At 45.9% G+C, this 21,760-nt stretch overlaps 1 protein-coding gene across 3 annotated transcripts in view; it reads right to left on the bottom strand.

Moving 5' to 3' along the window:
* Mpzl1 (myelin protein zero like 1) overlaps positions 1-21,760 on the bottom strand; it is a 39,410-nt gene that overhangs the window by 16,964 nt on the left and 686 nt on the right. The gene's annotated exons all lie outside the window — the stretch shown is intronic.

Below are 21,760 nucleotides of genomic sequence, written 5' to 3'. Positions count from 1 at the left end.
AATCTATTTGGTTTTGTGAGTTTAATCTTACCGCCCTTAAACTTGCCCTGTGCTAGGGACAAGGGGCTCTAGAAATAGTTGATCACATCAGTTCAGGTTTGTATTTCATCCTCCATGTTTGTTCAGTCAGCCCAAGCCCAGGAAATGCTAATTAAAATATGTCTAACGTTTGCAATTTTAAAACAGTCGTTTTTTTTTTTTTTTTCTCTTGGAGACCTTACCCAAGTGCAGGGGGGGTGGCTAGAGGCTGCAGCCTGTAAGACGTCTTCAGTCAGAACAGAGGCACTGTCACAGGCTAAATGCCTTTTTCCTGAAACTGTTAACCTAAAAACACCCATCTGCAAAATAAGGTCTTCTTTTAAGAAACCGTTTGGAATAGATACCTGCTGTGTTCAACTACTCTCAGAATGTAACAGTCCAGCATTATCACCGGGACTGACAGTCATTTTCTCCCTGAAGGCTTAGCTGTGGCTCCCGCCAAGGAGAATAAGGGCACCCCCCATTACTCCCAACCATCTTGCAAATGTTTGTTCTCAGAATATAATGGCCACTTTGGCTATTCTTTTAAATAAACTGATAGCCACACTGAAGCAGGCAAATTTTTTTCTCCTCAGAGAGGGTGGATTATTATTACAGGGAACAATGGATTATTATTTGCAGCCCAGGCCTCAAAATAAGCCTTTCTTTGAGACTAGGAGCAAACAAAAGGCGGGCCTTGCAAACTGTGGGGAGGCAGCAGCAGCCCTGGGGGAGCTGGGTTCAGAACCAATGACAAGGAACAAGACAGGCCAGTTAACTGGCTCATGGCAGGAGCATTAGCTTTACGTGTTCCTCACTTACTCTTGTGTGGTTTTGACACGTTTTTTCCTCAGATGGTGAGAACTGCAAGTCCCAGTCTCTGATGTCCACAAACAAAGTTTCCCAAGGATTTTATTAAGTTAGAGCCTTGTCTCGGGGCCCAGCTGCAAAGGGCTCTTTCCTTGAGATGTCCCATGCAGAACTGGGGAAACTAGGTAAGGTCACATAGGCCTGAGATCCCTGCACTGGGGGCCTAAGCAGGACACTGAGGGATAGAAGCCAGCCTGGCCTAGACAGTGAGCACCTATTTAAAAAAAGAAAGCCAGGTGGCAGAGTTTACAGTCAAGAATTTTGAGAAAAACATTAGTCAAACACCGAATAGGTTTTTGGCAGTCTAGGTGAGATGATTTCATTACTTAAGGCTGCTGAGGAGAGCAAACAAGTGGCCTTTCATTGTGAAACACCTTCCCACCAGTTCTTCTGCACACGTCACTCTCAGAGCCAGGCTAGGAGTTCTAACTCAACAGGCCTGGTGTCTAACTTCCAACTCTTTTCTCATGAAGAAACCCAAATCAGATTTTCCTGCTCCTCCAATCAAAATGTGACCTTCACGTGGCTTAACCAATGTTAACTTCTGAATCTTAACAGAGTTCGTCCTTGCTCCTTGAAATTTTAGTCTGGCTCTGGAAGGCTGTTCTCCCTGGAACTCTTACCTCGCTGCTCTCCCTGCTCTCCTCATCCCCACAAGTCAAAGAGCCCCAGGGTAGTCCCTGAGACCCACCTGCACTTCATGGTGCTTTTTGTGACTTCATCTCCCTTCAGAGCTCCTAAAAGTGATGACTCAGAACCTGAGACCGACATCTGTCACAAATCTGAATTGCCCAAACCAAACTCCTAATTCCTGACTTGCAGAGCTGTCCTCACTCTTCTTCCTCACAAGGTCCAAAGCTGTCTAGAAACCACCTTCTCCCTAATTTAAACCACAGTTCGACTCTCTCCAAGCCTCAGTGCTACAGTCCTGGAGGAAGGCAGCACTTCATTCAGAAAACTTCGGTGGCCTCCTAACCAGTGTCTTCACTCCCAGCCCCACCCACTTAACTGCAAGTGTCCCACACAGAGCTCGGAAAGGTTTTGTTGAAAAGAAAAATAGGTAAGATCACGTCACTCCTCCATGCAAGCCTTCCAGGGCTCCCTACATGACTCAGAACCAGGCCAGTTCTCACATTCCCTGAGGCCTTCTCCCCCAGCTCTCCAACCTCATTCAAACATGCTGCTGCGTCCACCCCTCCTGAAGAAGCTAGGAATGTATCTAAGGGTGGAGAGCACCATGAAGTACAAGCCTGGGACTATCTCAGAAAGCCGGGATGATGAGAGGTAAAGGGAAAGTATTGTGTCAAAAGCTCTGCATAGCTCTCTCAGGAGAAAGCCCTTGCTTGAGTCTGCACATGGTTTCTACGCAGTAACAGCAGCTAAAGCCCAGCCAGTTTATACCGAGCAACAGTGACTCTTGCTTAAACTTTTCTCTCTCTCTCTCTTCTCTCTCTGTCTTTCCTTCTTTCGTTGAAAATTCCTTAATTTTTTTTATTCCTGGCACTACTAGTACAATTTACAGGGAAATATACCTGGTGTAATGAAAAGCTACAAAAGAGAAAAGACCTCGGGAATGCATTAATAAACAGCTGCACATTTTGCAAACTGTGCTATGACAGTCCTGAGAAAGAAGGCTTCCTGTTTAAGCTGCAGTGATGTTTCTGACCATGGACCATCGTTCCTTCGGTGGCTGATTTTTACAGTTCCTCTAATGCATTTGGAACAACCGTCTCAAAGTAACCTGCAGCTTCCCTGACAACGCCTCCCTCTCCTCCATAGCCATTTTCTGCATTTGTTAAACCTTCTGCTACCATATCTACCACTTCCGCCACCAGACCAACAGCTGACTCCTTTATGGACTCCCTAAGCATCGCCTGACGCCACCCTCATCCGTGGACCCATGCTTTGACTGTTGTTGCCCGCTGTAATTTCCAAAGTTGTCAGCATTCCCATCACCACCACAGCTATCTCCACCAGTTTCCTCCTTCACGACCTCCTCCACCATAGCCTCCTCTGCTGCTGTAACCATGACTACCACCACAATCGCTACCATCATCTCCAAATCCACCATCACCACGTCCATGACTCCCCCTGCTGCCACTCCTTCACCACCACAACCTCCACCTCCGAAGTTTCCACCACGACCAAAACTACCTCCAAAGTCTCCCCCAGAACCCGTACAGTTGCCACATCCACCTCCTCGACCTCTCCGGGATCCAGCAGACTGCATCTCTCGTATGGAAATAGCTGTCTCCCTTCACAATTATGCCCACTGACTGACTTCTCTGGGATTGGCAGACTGCATCTCTTGTTTAGAAACATCCCTTGACAATCATGCCCTTTGACAGCTGGCATTTCTGAACACTTTTATCAACTGTGTCATGATCATCAAAAATTACAAAAGTAAATCCTTTCTTCTTTCTTTCTTTCTCTCTCTCTCTCTCTCTTTTTCTGCTCTGCCTGACTTCCAGAACTTGGATGGTTTCAATCTGCCATACTTTATCAAAGTGTAGTCTCTTAGATTATACTCTTCTATATCTTTAAATACCACCACCAAAATTTTCTTCACTGCTCAACGGGGCACCAGACTTTATAGACTCCTCTCTAGAAAGGGCTGCGTGATTCCACCACACGCCCAGCCACCCTGGCCTAGCACACACTGCCGTAGCCACCTCGTTCAACACAAGAGCAAGTCACAAAACCAAAGCGCCTGGAAAGCTTTGTTGAAGATCTCTCATCACCACACAATCTATAAATGCTCCTCAGTTCTCAGAATGTTCTTTAAACTATCATCTGCAGTTTCAAAGCACAGACCACCAATACATAGCTTCCTCAACTACGATGGTTCCTTTGGATCATGGCCCGCCATTGTGAGACCAGGCTGGCCTCTTTCAACTCTGCGTGTGGTTTCAACGTACTAACAGCAGCTAGACCCCAACCAGCTTTTGCCAAGCACACTGCAACGGCTTTTCTTGCTTCAACCTCTGTATGGTTTCTATGCAATGGCGGAGTGTAGAAGCCAACGTGCTTTTACACTAGCACACTGCAAGTGTTTCTGACAGGAATGGCACGTTGATAGAAAAGGTCTCTGCTGTGTGAGCAGAGAGAGAAACTAGAGGGCAGGTCTCCCTCTAAGGCTGCATTCCAAGCAGAGGGTGGTTTCACTGCTTTCTTAAACAATTAGGAATGGCTTGCTTTGTCCTGCCCCCCCCCATTATTACAGTAGGAAAACATAGTTAAATTATTGTGGATTCAGACAGCTCAGCTTCAGAGTCATAAAAGAGAGTTCTCAGGGTCTAATTAAAACGTCTACACATGCAAATACAAAGAACACCAAGACACAGAAAGGACTGTGTGCTAAGCTACATTCCAAGCCACCAAAGGCTGGAATCGCAATGTGAAAAAAATATCAAATAGAGTCTTTTCAGGTCTAGAATTTATAATTATAGGATCATGACAAAAAAAAAAAACGTGGCTCTTATCTTAGATGCCAACAGCTGATGAACGGGTAATGAAATGTGGGGGCATACACAATGGGACTTGATTCAGCTGTAAAGAACCTGATATTGTGACATGTCAGGAAATGGGTGGAACTGGAAAATCGGAAGTGAGGTAACCCAGCTCAGAAAGGCAAAGCGTATATATTCTCTCTTACGTACACATCCTAGCTTCTAATTTTATATATGTGCGTTTAGGTAAAGTGTGTCCAGAACCAAGAAAACGTAAAAGGGCCTGTGAGAGGGAAAAGGAGATTCTTTACGTTGGGAAGGGAGGGGAAGGAGAGCAGAACAGATATACAGATATGCTATAAAAACAGAAGGGTTAAGGTAGGGGAAGGCAGAGATATGGGAGAGAAGAGGATGGTGGGGAAGTCAACCAAAAATAAAGATGTATGAGACAGCCATGTGGAAATCTGACACTTCTCAAAATGAAGGGAAAGTTAAAGCTGCTGGCTGGAGAGCTCAGAGGGTGAAAGTGCTTGCTGTATATGCCTGACAACTCAACTTCCGAACCCAGAGCCCAAGGGGGAAGAGAACAAACTCCTGACAGTTGTCCCCTGACCCCCACATGCACATTACAGCACGCACGCTACTTCACACCAACTTCCATTATGTGTGCAACTTCCATTTAGGTGCAACACACATAAACAAAATTAAAGTTAAAAACATAAGAGTTAAAAAAAAATAAGGAAAATGACTGTTGCGATGTGTGTTGGCTAGTTTTTTTGTCAGTCTGACACCAAATAGAGTCATCTGGGAAGAAGGAAGCTCAGCTGAGGAAATCCCTTCTTTAAGCTGGCCTACGGGCAAGCCCGTGGGGCATTTTCTTGATTAATGATAGACGTGGGAGGGCCCCGGCCACTGTAGGCAGATGGTCCTGGGAGGTCAAGGTAGCTGAATGGAGCCTACAGAGCAAGCCAGGAACCAGAGTTCCTCCATGGCTTCTGCTTTAGTTCCTGCCTTGAGTCTCTGCCCAGACTTCCCTTCGTGGTGGACTGTTTGGTTATGGTATTTATTACAACAGAAGGAGAAAAAGATGAGAGAGAGAGAGAGAGAGAGAGAGAGAGAGAGAGAGAGAAAAGGAGACAGGAAAAAAACAAAAACCGGGAAACAGTATATTAGCTTTAGGAACCAAAACTCTTTAAAAAAAGTTTTTCCTGTTGACATCAGGGAAAACTATTGTCTACAAATAAAACAAAAACGAGATGAATGAATAAAAAGATTACTATCAAGCACTCCCATACTGGTGAACTTCTAAGGCTCACATAAGCTTCCACAGAAACTCAGACAGTAACGGCAACTGAACACTTAACCTTGGTTTGACAAGAAGAAAGAAACCTTGCTGAGTTATGCTAGAGCTTAAAGGTCAAGAAAACAAACAAACAAACAAACAAACCGGAAAGATCTCTTCAGTATTGTGCCCTAGAGAACTGCATCTTGTCCAAAGTCATCTTTCAGCAGCTAAGGGACACTGGCCGTTACAACAAAGAGCATGGAGATGGCCTCAGACTGAAAGACTTGTAGAAAACATTTGACAGACAGAAACACCTGAGCAAGGTCATTTCCACGAGAAGCAAATGACGCCCACACTTGTGCTTACACTTTGGATGGAGAGTCAGAACATGTTAGAGAAGAACAAAAGGAAAATACAGAGTTTGAGAGGACAAAGAAGCAGAGCTTTCTTTCTGCTGTCTGGTCCGGCAGCTGGGCAGGCTCATGCTGGCAGTCCTAGCGGAGTCTACAGGCGTGTGCCACACCACCTGGCCGGAAGAAAGCAAATTCACACACGGTTTGTCAAGCAGTTTGTCCAGGAGGTCATTTCCTGACATGGCCTGTCCCAATAGTCTGATTACTTAAAGTAACATGAAGTGAGCAAGGCACCCTTATTATTCTAAATAAATTCAAACTTGTAAAATCACTGGAAATATACTGGATAGCACAGCTGTGACTAAAGAAACACTCACAGCCCATGCAGACAATGATCCTGAAGCTGTTATTGGTTGAGGAAATCCTCAGTGCCCCAACCAGGTACTTTTCTAATACACTGCTTTGTAAAAACCTGAAACAAGGGCTGGAGAGATGGCTCAGAGGTTAAGAGCACAGGCTTTTTCTCCCAAGTGGTCCTGAGTTCAGTTCCCAGCAACCACATGGTGGCTCATAACCATCTGCAACGAGATCTGGTGCTCTTTTCTGGTGTGCAGGCACACATGCAGGCAGAATGTTATTTAAATAATAAGTAAATATTTTTTAAAAACCTCAAATGCTTCAAATGATCCTGCTTAAGGTTTCTCTTAACCAGCTCTCTTTCTTAAGCTTTGTGAAGTTGTCAGAATGTCCTCTTTGGTAAAAGAGTACAACCAGTCCATTTACTTAGGAACTGCTCTCTGGCCTATCTTTTGTTGATTCTGTTGGGACATGTGAAGGGCTAATATTATCTCCTAAGACAAGCACTCGTGACCTTTTAAAAGGAAAGAACAAAATACAACAGTAAACACAAGATTATTCAGAATAATGATTACTGCTGGGCCACGGCCGAGGGGGACAGATTAGAAAGGCCCATGACAACGGCAGAGCTGCAAGTGCCTGGCGCTCATTTTCACATTTACCCCATTAGCTGTGCACTCTCTCTGTCTTAGTCTCTGGCTCTCTCTGCCTTTTTCCCTTACACATCTTATTTTTCAGAATAAACACTGGGGGAAAGCCAGGCGGTGGTGGCTCAGGCCTTTAATCCCAGCACTTGGGAGGGGGCAGCAGGCAGATCTCTGAGTTTGAGGCCAGACTGATCTACAGAGTGAGTTCCAGGACAGCCAGGCCTCAACACCCTGTCTCGAAAAACAAACAACAATAACAATAAACAAAAAAATGAGAAAAGACATTAGTAAGGGAAGGAATAGTGTCTTTTTTTTTTTTAATTCCAAGACGTTCCCAGTCAAAAAATTCAGTAGTGCTCACTGCGCCTGTGCAATCTGGTGGGGGTGGGGGGTTAGAAGGCAGAGCCAGCTTGATCACATCAGTGGGGACTGCTCAGGTACAGGGCTGCTTGGCTGCTGTTGGTGGCCAGAGACCATGCGGAGCTCAAGTGGGTTCTCCTATGAGTCAGGGTTGCTATTTTGGATCTCTTAGCTGAATGACACAAAGTTAGGGACGGCTACAATAATATACTCCATTCAGTGAGCCTGAAATACTCATCAAGTGAACTTTTCACTCGTCAGGAACACACGCCTCCGCACTCTTGTCTGAAATTCTGCTTCAGGCCTCAATCTCGAAGTAAATTCCTTCCCCCACCCCAGTGCTCCCTGGACAGCCTGTCCTTCCCTTGTCACTCCTCCCATCACGCTCTGCAGAAAGGACAGCTGTCTGTGGCCATCGCTGGGCAGGGGGCTGGCTCGGCAATGCTCACCAATATATCCTGGTTACCTGACTAATGCCTGGTGCTCTCTCAATCTGCTCAGGGTTCAGGGTTTAAATGTGGGGGGGGGGGGGGGGGGGGGGGGGGGGGGGGGGGGGGGAGTTGGAGGTGTTGGGAGGGTGGGGAAGGATGAAATTAAAGAACTAAGGAAAGAAAAAAAAATCAAAGTCCTATTTTGCTTCACGATAAAGAATTCAAGATTTTCGGGTCATAGTGGCACACACCTTTAATCTTGGCATTCGGGAGGCAGAGACAGGCAGATCTCTGAATTCGAGGTGAGCCTGGTCTACAGACTGAGAACAACCACAGCTCTGTTACACAGAGAAACCCTGTCTCGAAAAACAAAAAACAAACATATATCCTAGATTTAAAACACCATCACAGAAAGGGCCTACAGAGACAACTCAGGGTAAAGTCTGCTGGCTGACACAACCCTGAAGAAGGCTAACTCAGGGCTCCTCGAAAGGGAGTTTATATGTTGAGATTTCAATTTAGGAGAAACTCCCATGTCCTTGTGGAAGCAGACAGGGTTCCCCAGTCTCTCAGACTCAGCTCCTTCCACTCACATGCATGTCCAGCTGCCTACATCTCTATCCTGAACTTTTTTTTTTTTTTTTTTAACCAACAAAGATGGTTCTGTTGCTGAACTGAGAAATATTCAAAAGGTCCTGAATCAGGCCAGTCACTGCGCCGATCGCCCATCACTTGACTATCTGGCCTGGCATTGCTTCTCTGCCTCTCTCAGTGTGGACTGTCTCCGTCTCCTGTGACTGAGCGTTTTTTTCCTCAGCTGACCATTCATTCTTAGGAGCCCACCCTGGACCTGACAGCCTCGTGGAGACACACAGACATCTACAGTGCATCCATCCCCTGCCCCAGAGCACGTGCGTGTAGGATCCAAACGTCCTCAGTTCTTGGCAAGCAGGTGAAAACACGACACTGGTAAATCAGATCATCTTCCTTCTGGTGGGTTGTACATTAACACCCCATGTTGAAAGCTCTGATGGCCTGACCAATGGAGAGCTCACTTCATCCTTCCCAAGTGCAGAAACATGCACAGAACTTCTCTTTAAGCAAAAGATCGTTGTGTCTGAAACTGCGTGAACTCTGAAATCTTAGAAGATTTACGGTATGTCTGAGGATGCGGGAGACAAAGCCAGCCCACACCAGAAAGTCACTGTAGTGACTGGAGAAGAGACTGTGCTCTCTTCTTGAGAGACAGAGCCAAGGCCACCCTTATCTACCCAGCCAGTTCAAGGTCAAAGCCAAGGAGGGCATTCCTCAAAAAAACCCACAAAATAAATACCTAAATAAATAAGTTAATCGTGCTCATTTAAGCTACTAGAAAACGTTGGAACTACTGTGTATGTGCTCATAATGGCGGCCCTACCCCCAGACACACTAGAAGTGGACACTACCGTAAGCTCTAGAGTCCTAGGGTTCCAGCGATGTCCCAGGACAGGTCCAGCAGGCTCAACAGCCTTCTCCAAGGCCCCACTCTGGTGGGGGTGTTGGGAACACCGGAGCCTGTGGGCAGGTGTGTGGCTGGGGAGGTTTTGAATAGCTGCACCTTCCTCTCAGTCCTGCTGTGCCGCCCCAACAACCCTCAAAACCAAAGTTCGCTTAAAAGCTTGGGCCTGGAGAGATGGCTGGTGTCTAAGAGTGTTTGGCACTCCTCCCGAGCACCTGAATTTGGTTCCAAGTACCCAAGTTATTTGGCTTGCAAATGTAACTCCAGCCTTCTTCTGGCTTCCTCAGGCATCTGCACACACACAGTATAAACACACAGACACAGATATAGACAAAAGGTTGTTTTTTTGTTTTTTTTTTAAGCAAGGCTTGCAGCTAGGCATGAGTTCAAGGTCACCCTCATCTACCCAGCCAGTTCAAGGCCAGGCATGGCTACATGAAACCCAGTCTCAAATCAACTAGGAAAAGAATACAAACAAATACTCATACATGGGTCTACCCTCTACCCTCAGACACTCTGACATAACTGTTCTGAAGTGTGTACCAAGGCATTCAAATCTTTAAATGCCCAAGGGTCTGAGACCACTCTCTGGCACACCAAAGAGGAAGTCAGGACTTAACTGGTGATGATGTCCTTTCACAGTAAGACCAGGCCTGCGGTAGATGAAGCCAGTTTTGCTGGCATTTCAATAAGGTTCAGACATAGTAAGGTTCACTGGTAAAATAAGTGTTATAAACCTGTACACACACACACACACACACACACACACACACACACACAAAACCAGTAACAAAAATCTAGTTCACATTGTCTCCAAAGTCCATATATTTATCTCTCTCTATATATAGATATCTAATCTATATCTATCTATAGATATAGATTAGATATATAGATATCTATAGATATATAATCTATAGATATCTATATATCTAATCTATAGATATACAATGCAAAGAAACACTGTGTCCTCTCCAGAGCTGTGATAGCTGGCAGCTGTGTCTACTGCTGATATTCTTGGGCTGATTTCAATTAAGTTTGATTCAAATATAAATTTGTTCATGCCAGTCTCTTATTTAAAACACAATTTAAAAATGCCATCTTTGGCCAGGCAGTCCTGGTGCACCTGATCCCAACAGTGGGGAGGCAGAGGCAAGTTTGAGGCCAGCCTGGTCTACAGGGCAAGTTCCCAGACAGCCAGGGTTATACAGAGAAACCCTGTCTCAGGAGAACAAAACGAAAGGAAAGAAAAAAAAAAGTGCCACCAACCCTCAGCACGACACTGAAGCCCTTTCAAAACCAGGGCCCCGTCCATGCCTTCCACCTGAGGTGCCACACAGGTGAGCTGGAGCTGTTTACTCTCACTTCTCCCTCTTCCTTCAGAAATGTTTATTCCTTTGCACACGTGACACCTACTTTTCTCTTAGCCCAGAAGCACACCAGTCTCCATTAAAGCCGAGCCTTCCAGGGTTCCATCTGACAAGAGGCCTCTGATTTGATCAGCTCTGCCCTGCTATTCAGTACTTCTCATATGGTACCTCATGGCTGCAATCTACTGAACCTTTACCTTCCAGAGAAAGACAAACCCTTTTTGATTATTGGTACTGCAGCAGACTTGAGCTCCCCAAATGGATTCTCAATTTCTTTAAAAAAAAAAAAAACTTAAAAAAAAAAATCTACTTTTTGTTTGTTTCTTTGTTTGATGTTTTTGAGATAGGGTCTTATAATATAGCTCTACCTGGCCTAGAACTAGCTTTGCAGACCAAGCTGGCCTTGAACTCAGAGATCTGCTTGCCTCTGCCTCCAGAGTGCCACCATGCCCAACTAAAGATATATTTTTTCTATGTGTATGTCTACATAGTCTGATGTGTATATGCCACAGGCATGTAGGTTCCCATGGAGGCCAGAAGAGGGTGTTGGAGTACTTGAAACAGGAGTTGTGAGTCACCCAATGTGGGTGCTGGGAACCAAACTCAGGTCCTCTGGAAAAGCAGCCAGAGCTCTCAGCCACTGAGCCATCTTCCCAGCTCCCTGGACACACGACTCCTTGACAGTCTTTACGTCCTGGTACCCAGCGCACTTCCAGTTCCATTTGAAAGGGAATGACAGCACCAGACATGGCGGTAATCTCAGCAGTCTGGAGGCAGAGGCACCAGGACTGCGAGCTCAAAGCCAGAAGGGCAGTGAAGTTCGGACCACTCCAAGCTAGCTGCATCCTGAGATTTTTATCTTAATAAAAAAAGAAAACACACATACAATTTAAAATGGAGTAGGCTATCCTTAGCGGTAGAGCACTTGCTTAGCATGCACAAGACAACCATTACTAGCATAAAGAACGCAGACCAACACAAACACAAGTCAAACATACAAAAAACAGAGCAAGAACAGACAGCTAACAGATGATCTTTTGTGATTCCTCTACAAGGATACTATGGCTACTCAAACACGTAAGTACTCATTTTGAACTAAAATAAAGAAACCAACCACCCTTAAGCCAAACCCTCTCTAGCTTGTACAAAAACCTGGTGAATGTCTCCAGGATCAATTTACTACATCAAGGAGGAGTTCAGATGCAAATGCTCACACTTGGAGTGGGAAGTAAAAGAGGAGAGAGACGGAACATCTGTGTCCCCTTCCTGTTGTAGCACGGCTTCGTCAGAGTAGACAGGAAGGTTGTCAACAAAACAGGTCCCAGGCAGCTCATTCACTGGACAGGTGCTAGGCTCTGCAGAGACACAGCTGGTGGACTCAACACATGGGTGTGGACATTCTCTAGAGGCAGGTGTGGTGCCACACACCTGTGATCCTAGCACTCGGGAGGCCGAGACAGGAGGATGACCACAAGTTTAAAGTAAATTCTAGTCTGGCGAGAGTTACACACACACACACACACACACACACACACACACACACACACACACACACACGTTAGGTATGCATATTATGCAGGGAAACAGCCTTTGTAACAGGGATGGGACTTCCTGAGTGAGTTATTTATTGGGTTTGCCTCCATTTCTTTATATTCCAACCAAACCATCCCCCTGATATACAATACAGAGCACACACAGTGAAGGCCAAAGTCTGCAAAACTACGGGGGTGAGGACATGCTTTATGAAAGCGCACGTTGCCCAGGACGTCAGAAAGACTCAAGGTAGACCACAGCACATCCTGCAGAAACAGCGCCTACAGCGTGGACGACACAGCTCTGGAGGGTCTGAGCGCAGGAAGACTAAGGGGTTTTAAACAGGGCAAGATGGTCGGAGTGGGCTTTTGGCTGGGACAGGACGCTACACAGAAAAAAGAAGAGAGACGTGAAATAAACTTTTCTAAGGATTCTTTAAAATGTTGTTTCTACCCTCCAAATACACAAGTAAAAAACTCCCAGAGGCAGAAACTGATCTCAAATCATCTAAAAATGATATAACGAAGAAAACCAAGTTATTTACAGCTACAAATACCTTAGCTAGGTTAGGATTTTTTTTAATAAAAAAAAATTTTATGTGTATAAGTGCTTGCCTTCAAGTATGCTCATGAACTGCCTGTGTGCCTGGCACCCACAGAGGCTAGAAGAGGGAATCACATCCCTCTTGGAACTTGACTAACAAACTGTTGTCAGCCACTGTGTATGCTGGGAACTAAACCAGGTCCTCCAAAAGCTCTTAACAACTGAGCTGTGTCTATAGCACAAGGGATTTTTTTTTCTCCCCCACCTTTTATTTTAAGAAAACAACAACAACTACGCATGCCTAATTTCTTTGAAAGAACTAGTAAGAAGAAATTCTAGAGCATGCAGAAGGCAGAGACAACCAAATCTCTGTGAGTTCGAAGCCAGCCTGATCTTTATAGTGAGTTCCCTACATAGTGAAAGCCTGTCTCCAAACTAAGGGGAAGAAATGAATGCTATGTTTTATCAAATGCCTGCTACATGCTCTTGAAGCTTTATTTTCAAATACCACGGCCACTTTGACGGCAATCTTACCAAACATTTACTCAGTTTCAAAATATCCCGGGGTGGGGTGGGGTGGGGTGCTACAAGGATGTAAAGTGAATAAAATAAATAAATGAGAAAAAAAATGAAAATCCATTCCTCACAGGACGGCTCCTTACATAGCAGGAAATGATGGTCACTTTAGTGCGGAGCAACATGGCACCAGAAATGGAAAGAGGAGCAAGCGTCTTGGTGGCCTGCTTGGACAGCAGTGTCACTCCTGTTACATTCCTGCCAAACGCAAAGCCTGAGTCACCAGACAGATGGGGGGAGGGGCGAGGTACAATATAGCTGGACGCTCTGGTTTATATTTAAAGATACTGGTGTGGACTTAAAAGGGGAGGGGGAGTGATCCCAACTCGAGGTGACCAGAGAGGCAGGCACTACCATTCGATAAGGGATAATCTTAGAAGAACAGGCAGTGGGCATGGTGGGGCACGTCTCTGATTCCAGCAGAGGCAGGCAGGTCTCTGGGCCTGGTCTACAAAGTGAGTTCTAGGACAGCCAGGGCTATGCAAGCAAACCCTGATTTGAAAAAATAAAACAAAACTATATTCATCTCCTGATTATAATGACACTGTGGAGATAAAAAGAAAAAGTGTCTTTCGAGAATGTGCAATGTACTTGGGGGCAGGAATCATCATTTCTGAGGGAGGGAGAGGAGAGAGATGTTAACATTTGAGCAATCCGGGTGAGCACAAACATTATCCCTTGCATTCTTCTGCAACTTCTCCTTACGTCTGAAATTATAACACGGTGAATATGAACGAGAAAAATAATACAGTGTTTTACTCACTCCTGCAGACATCTCAACTACTATAATTCAGCGCTGCATCTGTGGCCTCAAGCGGGGCAATGAGCCCCACCCAGAAACACCCCACTCTGAGACTCAGCCTTCACGCGTGCTCTGACTGCTTAGCCTTCAGACCAGGCCAGCTGCCCTGGGTCACCGCCAGCCTCAGTGGCTCTAGCCTGCCTCCTAATGAAGTGCTCCCACGGCTTACATGCCTTACAGCCCTGTCTGGCTCGGGTTCCTCTTACAAATGAAAATACTCTGGGCCGGAAGGATGACCTGGTGAAAGTGTGTGGACCATGCTCAACAAAATTGTGATGTAAGTAATTCCAGTGCATAGAAGAAGCGGAGTCTCCCATGGAAGAGCTATGTTGGGAGTTACATGACATGAACATGGATGACAGGTAAAGGAGCTTCATCCCTGGGACCCACCGGGAGCATGAAGACTCGTGTAAGCTGTGCTCTTTCCTCCACAAGCACGCCACAGCACTAGTGTGTGCGTGCACGTGCAAGCACACGCTCAATTTTAAAAAAAAGCTTACAATTTAAAAAACACACACACCACATTTAAAAAAATCTTAGGTGTCCCATTCCCCCTACTGTGCCCCCAGACAGGTTTCTCTGTGTAGCCTTGGCTGTCCTGGACTCACAGAGTGCTGAGATCACAGGCGTGTGCCACCGCGTCTGGGTATAAAAATCTTAGTAACCTGATGCAATGTGCTTTGTCCAGCTGGTTTTTGCTTCCTGTGGGCTTTGTCGCTGACTGCTATCCAGTGGCCAGAAGTCACTGAGGACCAGTAATGTGCTGTGTACTTCAGGATTTTCACAGAACTTCCTCCCTGCTTAACAAAGAAAGCCACACCCACATTGTTCCAGACTCGGATGTTTTACCACCTACAGCGTGGCTGCCTGTATTGATCAAAGTGTAGCTTATTACTCTTTGTGAGTTTTACAGACAACAACACAACCACGGGTGAAAGAACACGTACTATGAAGTACGCAGCACAGTCACTTTAGGGCGCATCATTCATCCAAGACTTCTCCAGACACTGCCAGGGAACTGTCTTCTGCTTCCCAACACTATAAATGCTCAGCGAAAAGAAACCTTTCTCAATTCCTCAGGGCCATTCTCCCCGGAGATGAGCACTCACCAGAGGCCTCTAGATGGCATGAAGTGTCAGAACAACCACGCCTGCCCTGCTCCCAAAGACTTCTGAACTTTTTCATACCTTCCTGAAGTAAATATGATGTCATCAGCTCCTGAATCAAATTTTGCAAGCCTCTATTTCAAATATTGCAAGCCTTTATTTATTTATCAAAACAAATAAATTCCCAAACACAAGTACATTAAATATGTTGCATAAAAATAACCTTCAAGCTACTTACAAACGGTACCTAGTAAACAAATGAATTTGCATCACAGATTTGGTCCCACCCCAAGATATCTCAGTATATGCTTTATGCACATATTCCAAAGTTAAAAAAAAATCTGAAACACTGTAGTGAGAATTATGGTGTGTTTAAAAGTGTAGTTATGTGATGTAAACATATTTTGTTTTAACCCCACAGCAGCAGACTATTTGCCTCATGCACGCTCTGGCAGGGGTTATTTCTGCCAGCTGAAGATAGTTTAATTCTGGGGACTCTAGAGAGGGTATAAAAAGACCAGAGCCCTGAAAGAGGTGATGTGGCTGTTCCTCCTGCTGCTTCCCGCTCCTGCTGGTTTGTCAGAAGGTCGAGAGAAAGAGACAAGATGCTGGAGATATCCTGACTGGAGATATCCGGACTAGAGAAAGATTGGCCTTGCCCTAAGGAATTCAAACCCCTAATCAGTAGGAAGTAGTCTAGAAGGATACCAACATCCCCTCTCCCTACTAACCTGTCTCTTCTACCTGGTGCTGCGGTGTTGGAAGGAATTGGGGTTGAGAAGGGTGATAGATATAAGAACCTGAATAAAGAAGCATTTAAAAAAATGCCTACAAAATGCTATTGGTCCTGTCATTTTAAAGAAGCAACTGTGCCTGCCTCACTCGGTTATTTCAGGACTGAAATTTACTGTTTGCAAAGGGCTCAAAATGGTACTTATTTACCTGTGATAAATAAGTCTGTAGCTGCAAGAACATATATATTAGACAGACTTATGCCCAAAGGAAATTACTTATCAAGAGACATTAGCAGGTGAGGAGAACGAAGTTAGAACATTTAGGATACATATGCATTAAACTGCAGCAGGGGAAACTCATTACTTTGTACCCTAACATAAAAAAATTAACAAAAGGCACACTGGTTCTCTTTTCTCTGAATAATTACCAGTATTAGCAGTGAGTGTAAAACCTTGGTCCCACTTAGTTTATGTACATTACTTATCTGTCCAAATGGTCTCTAAGCACTGAAGGACCTATGCATCCCTCAGTCTTCCACTATACCCCGGGACTTTTGCTAGTCTGAGGCTTGTGAGACCCTAGTTCAGTGTTTCTCAACCCGTGGGTCGAGACTCCCTAGCAGGTCAACGAACATTTTCGCAGGGGTCACCCGAGACCATCTGAAAACAGTTATTTGCATTGCAACTCATAAGAGTAGCAAATTACAGTTACAAAGTAGCGATGAAAATAATTTTAAGGCTGAGGGTGACAGCGTGAGGAAGGGTGAGAACCACTTCCCGGGTGACATGCCTGTGCGGCCATACAGTGCCTCACACAGGTCAAGGTTCACACGGCAGTCCTGTGCAGAGGAAGCTAGCAGGAGCTGAGACCACCCAGCCCTTCTTCTCAACATGCTTGCTTGTGGGAGCTCCATGTCGGGGGGGGGGGGGGGAATTCACTGCTGACTGTGCAGGATTAGAAGGTGTGCTCCTGGCACTTTCTCTCTTGGCCTCCCCCTGGCATTGCTGGAGTGAACACAGACGGGGGGGGGGGGGGCCTGCAAACCAAGCAGACAAACTAGAGGCTAAAGGGAAGAATCGGCAAAGAAAGATAAAGGCGAATAAAAGACCCGCAATGGAAACATCAAATTCCAAGACCTCCAGACGACAAGACTTAATTATTAAATGGAGGCCAGACACTTCTGGAGAAATTTTGCTGAGACCCGGAGCTTAGAGGTGTAGCTAAGGGGAACTGTGGGGTCTGAAGTCGGGTTTCTTAACAAGACAAACTCTACAGCATGTCTGTACTGCACAATAGTAAGAAAGCTCTGACTGCAGCAGCAGAGGCGAGAGCGGACGCAAGGCGATGGACAAAGGCAGTGGAGTTCCCCAGACTTGAGGGACTGCCAGGTGCATACAAGGAAGGGCCAGAAGTACTGGGAAGGGAAGAGCATTTGCCAGGAAATGATTCCAACAATGGGCTTCGGAGAGCTGGAGGAGAGAAGCAGCCAGGAAGTGGCTAATGCACAGAAGAGGGGGTGTGGTGGTGAGGGAGCAACCATAGCCCTGAAGAGCTCCAGTAACTTGCTGTGGGCTTGGGAGGGCGGCACTGAAGAGCAGGGTGACATTCTGCAGTTGGTACATTTTCTAGTAATGATGCTGGAGACATAAGAAGGGGGAAGGAAGGGGCTGGAGAGATGGCTCAGCAGTTAAGAGCGCTTGAGTGATCTTCCAGAGGTCCTGAGTTCAAGTCCCAGAAACCACACGGTGGCTCACAACTGGATGTAAGGAGATCTGATTCCCCATAAATGTGCATGAATACAGAGCGCTCATGTACATAAAATACATGAATGAAGGAGGGGGAGGAGATAGAAGGCCAGACGAGTAAGAAACAACAGGCTGAGGCTGAGCACGACCTCAGAGAAACAGGGACTTCCTGTAAGGCAAGGATCATCCAGGGGAATAGCCCACAGGGAGGTGACAAACGGAAGGTAAATTGGGAGAAAGCGATGCAAAAGTCGGCACCTTCAGCAGATGTCTGCTTCCCAGGACCCCTGGGGCGTGTGGAGTGCCAGGGCGATGTTTATGTTTTCTTAGGAAAGCAGTACCATTCAATTTTTAGACCTCAATTTCAACATTTGTTTACGGTAAATTATCTGCGTACCTTACAAGTTTAGAAAGCTTTTAACTATGATTTTAAAAATTCAAGTCAACTGTGCTTGCTCATACCTGTAATCCCAGCATTTAGGAGGCTAACACAGGAAGATTACTGTGAGTTTAAGGCCAGGTTGAGTCTGAAGCCAGTCTGGGCTACATAGTGTGCGAGGTCCTGTCTCAAACAAATACATATAAGTAAATTAAATAAAAGATTAAAACAAAAGTTCCTTCACTTAAAACTTCAGGTGCCAGGCCTAAAGGTGGCACACACCTTTAATCCCAGTGCTTGGGAGGCAGAGGCAGGCAGCCATCTATGAGCTGGAAGTCAGGCTGGTCTACAAAGTGAGTCCAGGACAGCCAGGGCTACACAGAGACACCCTGTCTCGAAAAACAACGAAACAAACATTTCAGGTAACAAACTTCAACTTGCAGATGACGTCACGCCACCCGTGCCACTCAACGAAGGCACTCAGCAAACACCTACTTGAGTTCCTGTCCAGTCGCAGGCACTTCCCTAGGCTCTGCGGTGGGAATCTTTCTAAAATAAGCCCTCTGCGAGAGTAAGAGCTGAAGACAGGAGACGTCATTCACTGGTGGACGGAAGCCAGGACAGTACCTGAGGAGCTTTGCTCCCGGGTCCGGCTGGTATTCAGGTTTTGTGCTCTAAAACCACAGGTGGGGTGGGTAAGCAAGCAAGATTTGATAGCTTACTGGCGGTCAGCAGGTTTTAAGGGTAACTGCCCAGGGTTTCAGCTATCTTTCCAGGTCACTCTGTTTCAGGTAGCAAGTGAAGTCATGCTTGGCGACTGGGCAGTACAAGCAGTGCTTTAGGTAAATCACTAAATCATCAGGATCTAATAGTTGCTCCTTTCTGCCTTATTCTACTTCAGCCCTGGTGGTGAGTCATATCATCCATCATTAGTGGAAAAGCCAAGAGACAATAAACATGAAAAAATGAAATAATCTCCAGGAGACCGAATATGAACCAGAGAAATAGGGCTGAGTGTGGTGTAATGGGGTCAGTAGGCTTGTAAACAATTTCGCTCCCAGCAGGCATGACTGCTGGCTGTGCACATGGGCATTTTTGTGTACTCTGACTTCTCAGTCCAATATTCCTCCCATTTAACAGCAGGCTAAACATGAGGACGTACACAGCACTGATGCGACTGTTAAGCGGATAAGGGGAAGGAGAAAAGGGGTGGGGAGTGTGAGTTTTAGTACAAGAAATATGATTACAGAATGGACAGCACTGGTCATTTGTAGATTAATCTACTTTCTCAACGGCAAGCCTCTGCCCTGGAAAGCTAAAGCCCCAGAGAAGAGCTCAGTCAAGTTTCAAGGCTGTACCTCCACCTCTACAATGTAACCTCAGCAACAACTAACAAGTTTCAAGGCTGTACCTCCACCTCTACAATGTAACCTCAGCAACAACTAACAAGTTTCAAGGCTGTACCTCCACCTCTACAATGTAACCTCAGCAGCTGGCAGTACCAACAAGTTGTTGTACCACCTTGAGGCAGAGACTTACAACAAGGGTCAACGATGGGTGAGCCCACCGCCTAAGCTGGACTGCTTAGACCTGTGCATGCCTCTTGTCCTCTATATCCTTTATCAGGATTCTGGGGATGGGCTGGAGTTGGGTCACTGGATCTCTGTCTTCTCTGAATATAGCTTCATTTTCTCCATTAAAAACAAAACCAAACCTTTTGGTTTCACTGTTCTGGCTTCTCAAGAACCGGGCATCCTAGGGTAACGCCTGTCGCTCCAAGTTCTGTCACAGTTTCAAATACTCAACATCTAAGAAGTGCTTATGGACATTTGCTCAGGAACTGGACAGAACTTGAGAAGCTGCTCCCGAAGGGTACACTGGTGTGGTCCTGCAGTCCCAGGTGTCTGGAGGCACAGGCAGGAACCGCTTGAGCCTAGGAGCCGAAGACCAGTCTAGGCAGCATGGTGAAAAATAATCTCAAAAGCACAAAGGTCAGTGTGGTGTACATACACCTTTTAGTCCAGCACTTGGGAGGCGGAGGCAGGAAGATGTCCAGTTCCAGACCAGCCTGCAATACACAGAGAGAGAGAGGCTGGCTGCCTCCAAAGAACTTTCTGTAAAAGATGAACCCTTACATGCAGGATCTTCAAATCATCCCAGACTGGCCTCGAATTCATGGCATCCTTCCTGTCCCGACCCCTCAAGCGCTGGGATTTCAGGTGTAAGACAGCACGCCTGGCTTCTAAAAATAAAGCTTGCTTTATTTTATGCCACAGCAGGCGACATTTCATTCGTAACACCAACGTTCCTGCCTCTGCTGCTTTTAACACCCTGAATTCAAGGTCACTCTGTCCTTCCTTAACAGCAATGTCTGACAAAACACAGTTCAGCCCACAAGAGTTCTGGCAAGAAGGAGTTTGGGTCTATTTTATCCTTCTTTGCTTAAACACGAATACAAGCCATACCAATACAAAAACAAACAGCAGGCAAAACACCTTTTCTTTTTCCTTAGGAGAAAGAGGAAAACACGGAACAGATCCCATCTGATACAGACAAAGCGAATCTTTGTCTATTTTCACATTTATACTGGGTTAAATGAAAGCTGGTAATCCAACAGAACCTCACCTATATTTCTGGTTCCAGAGACTACCACATTAAGAACTTTTACACAGCTGGACGTGATGGTGCACGCCTGTAATACCAGCACTCAGGGAGGCAGAGACAGGCTGATCTCTGTGAGTTTGTGGCCACCCTGGTCTACAAAGTGAGTCCAGGACAGCCAAGGCTACACAGAGAAACCCTGTCTCAAAAAAAAAATAAAATAAAATAAAAAAGAGAGACCTTTAATACTAAAGATACTGAGTAATAGGCACTGAACAAATTATATTTTGCACAACAAAAGAAATGGGGTGGGGAGGAATCAATCCCCTCTGTTTTCTCAGCAGTTCGTCCTCTCTGTAACCACTACTTAACCGAATTTGGAGACAGAAACAAGTACTCCGCTTTGAACGACACACACACACACACAAAGTTCTGGGGCAGACACCACTTGAGGCGCCTCATAAAACAACTCATCCAATTCACATAAACCGAGCCGGAGCCTTTATAAAAAACTCTGGTCTAGTTATTTGGTAAGAGGCCGGGAAGGGTGCTTTTTAAATCAAAGTAAAAACATGCTTTGTAAATGCTCTACGTCTTGTCAAATTATGGAACCTATGCTTGGCATCGGTATGAATTCGACTCAAACTTTCTAAGCCTTTGCATTTTAGTCCAGAAGTAACATAAATCTCTTCTCTGTGATTTGCAGACCGCAGGGGTGAGGAAAATGAGATTCTGAGTTTTCTATCACGGAGGCTTACGAATGCGTGTGTGCACATTCGAAGCAGATCTTACCAGGTAAAAGGAAAACACTGGCTTAAACAAGGAAATAAACCAACAAAGGCCCCAACAGATGAAAAATCCTGCAACCTTCCGCCATCTCCCAAAGGTGGAGAGAACCCTGATTCCAGAGCCGGACTCCCGGGAGACCCCGAACGACCCAGAGTCACCAGGGGGCGACGGCAGGGGACTGAGCGCGAGTGGGCTCCTGCGGGTGGCCCCCAGGGAGCTGCAAGATAGGGACCCCCCCTCCTCCACGCAAAGGGATCCAAAGAAAGAGGCTCCTCGGCCGCGGGCCGCGCTCCCCGGGCGGCGCGCCCGGGCCCCT

This window comes from Psammomys obesus, unplaced genomic scaffold (assembly GCF_907164565.1).
Source record: "Psammomys obesus unplaced genomic scaffold, mPsaObe1.curated_primary_1811, whole genome shotgun sequence".
In the NCBI taxonomy this organism is placed as follows: domain Eukaryota; kingdom Metazoa; phylum Chordata; class Mammalia; order Rodentia; family Muridae; genus Psammomys; species Psammomys obesus.
The sequence above is the reverse complement of the archived record's forward strand: the minus strand, read 5'-3'. Positions and strand labels throughout refer to the sequence as shown.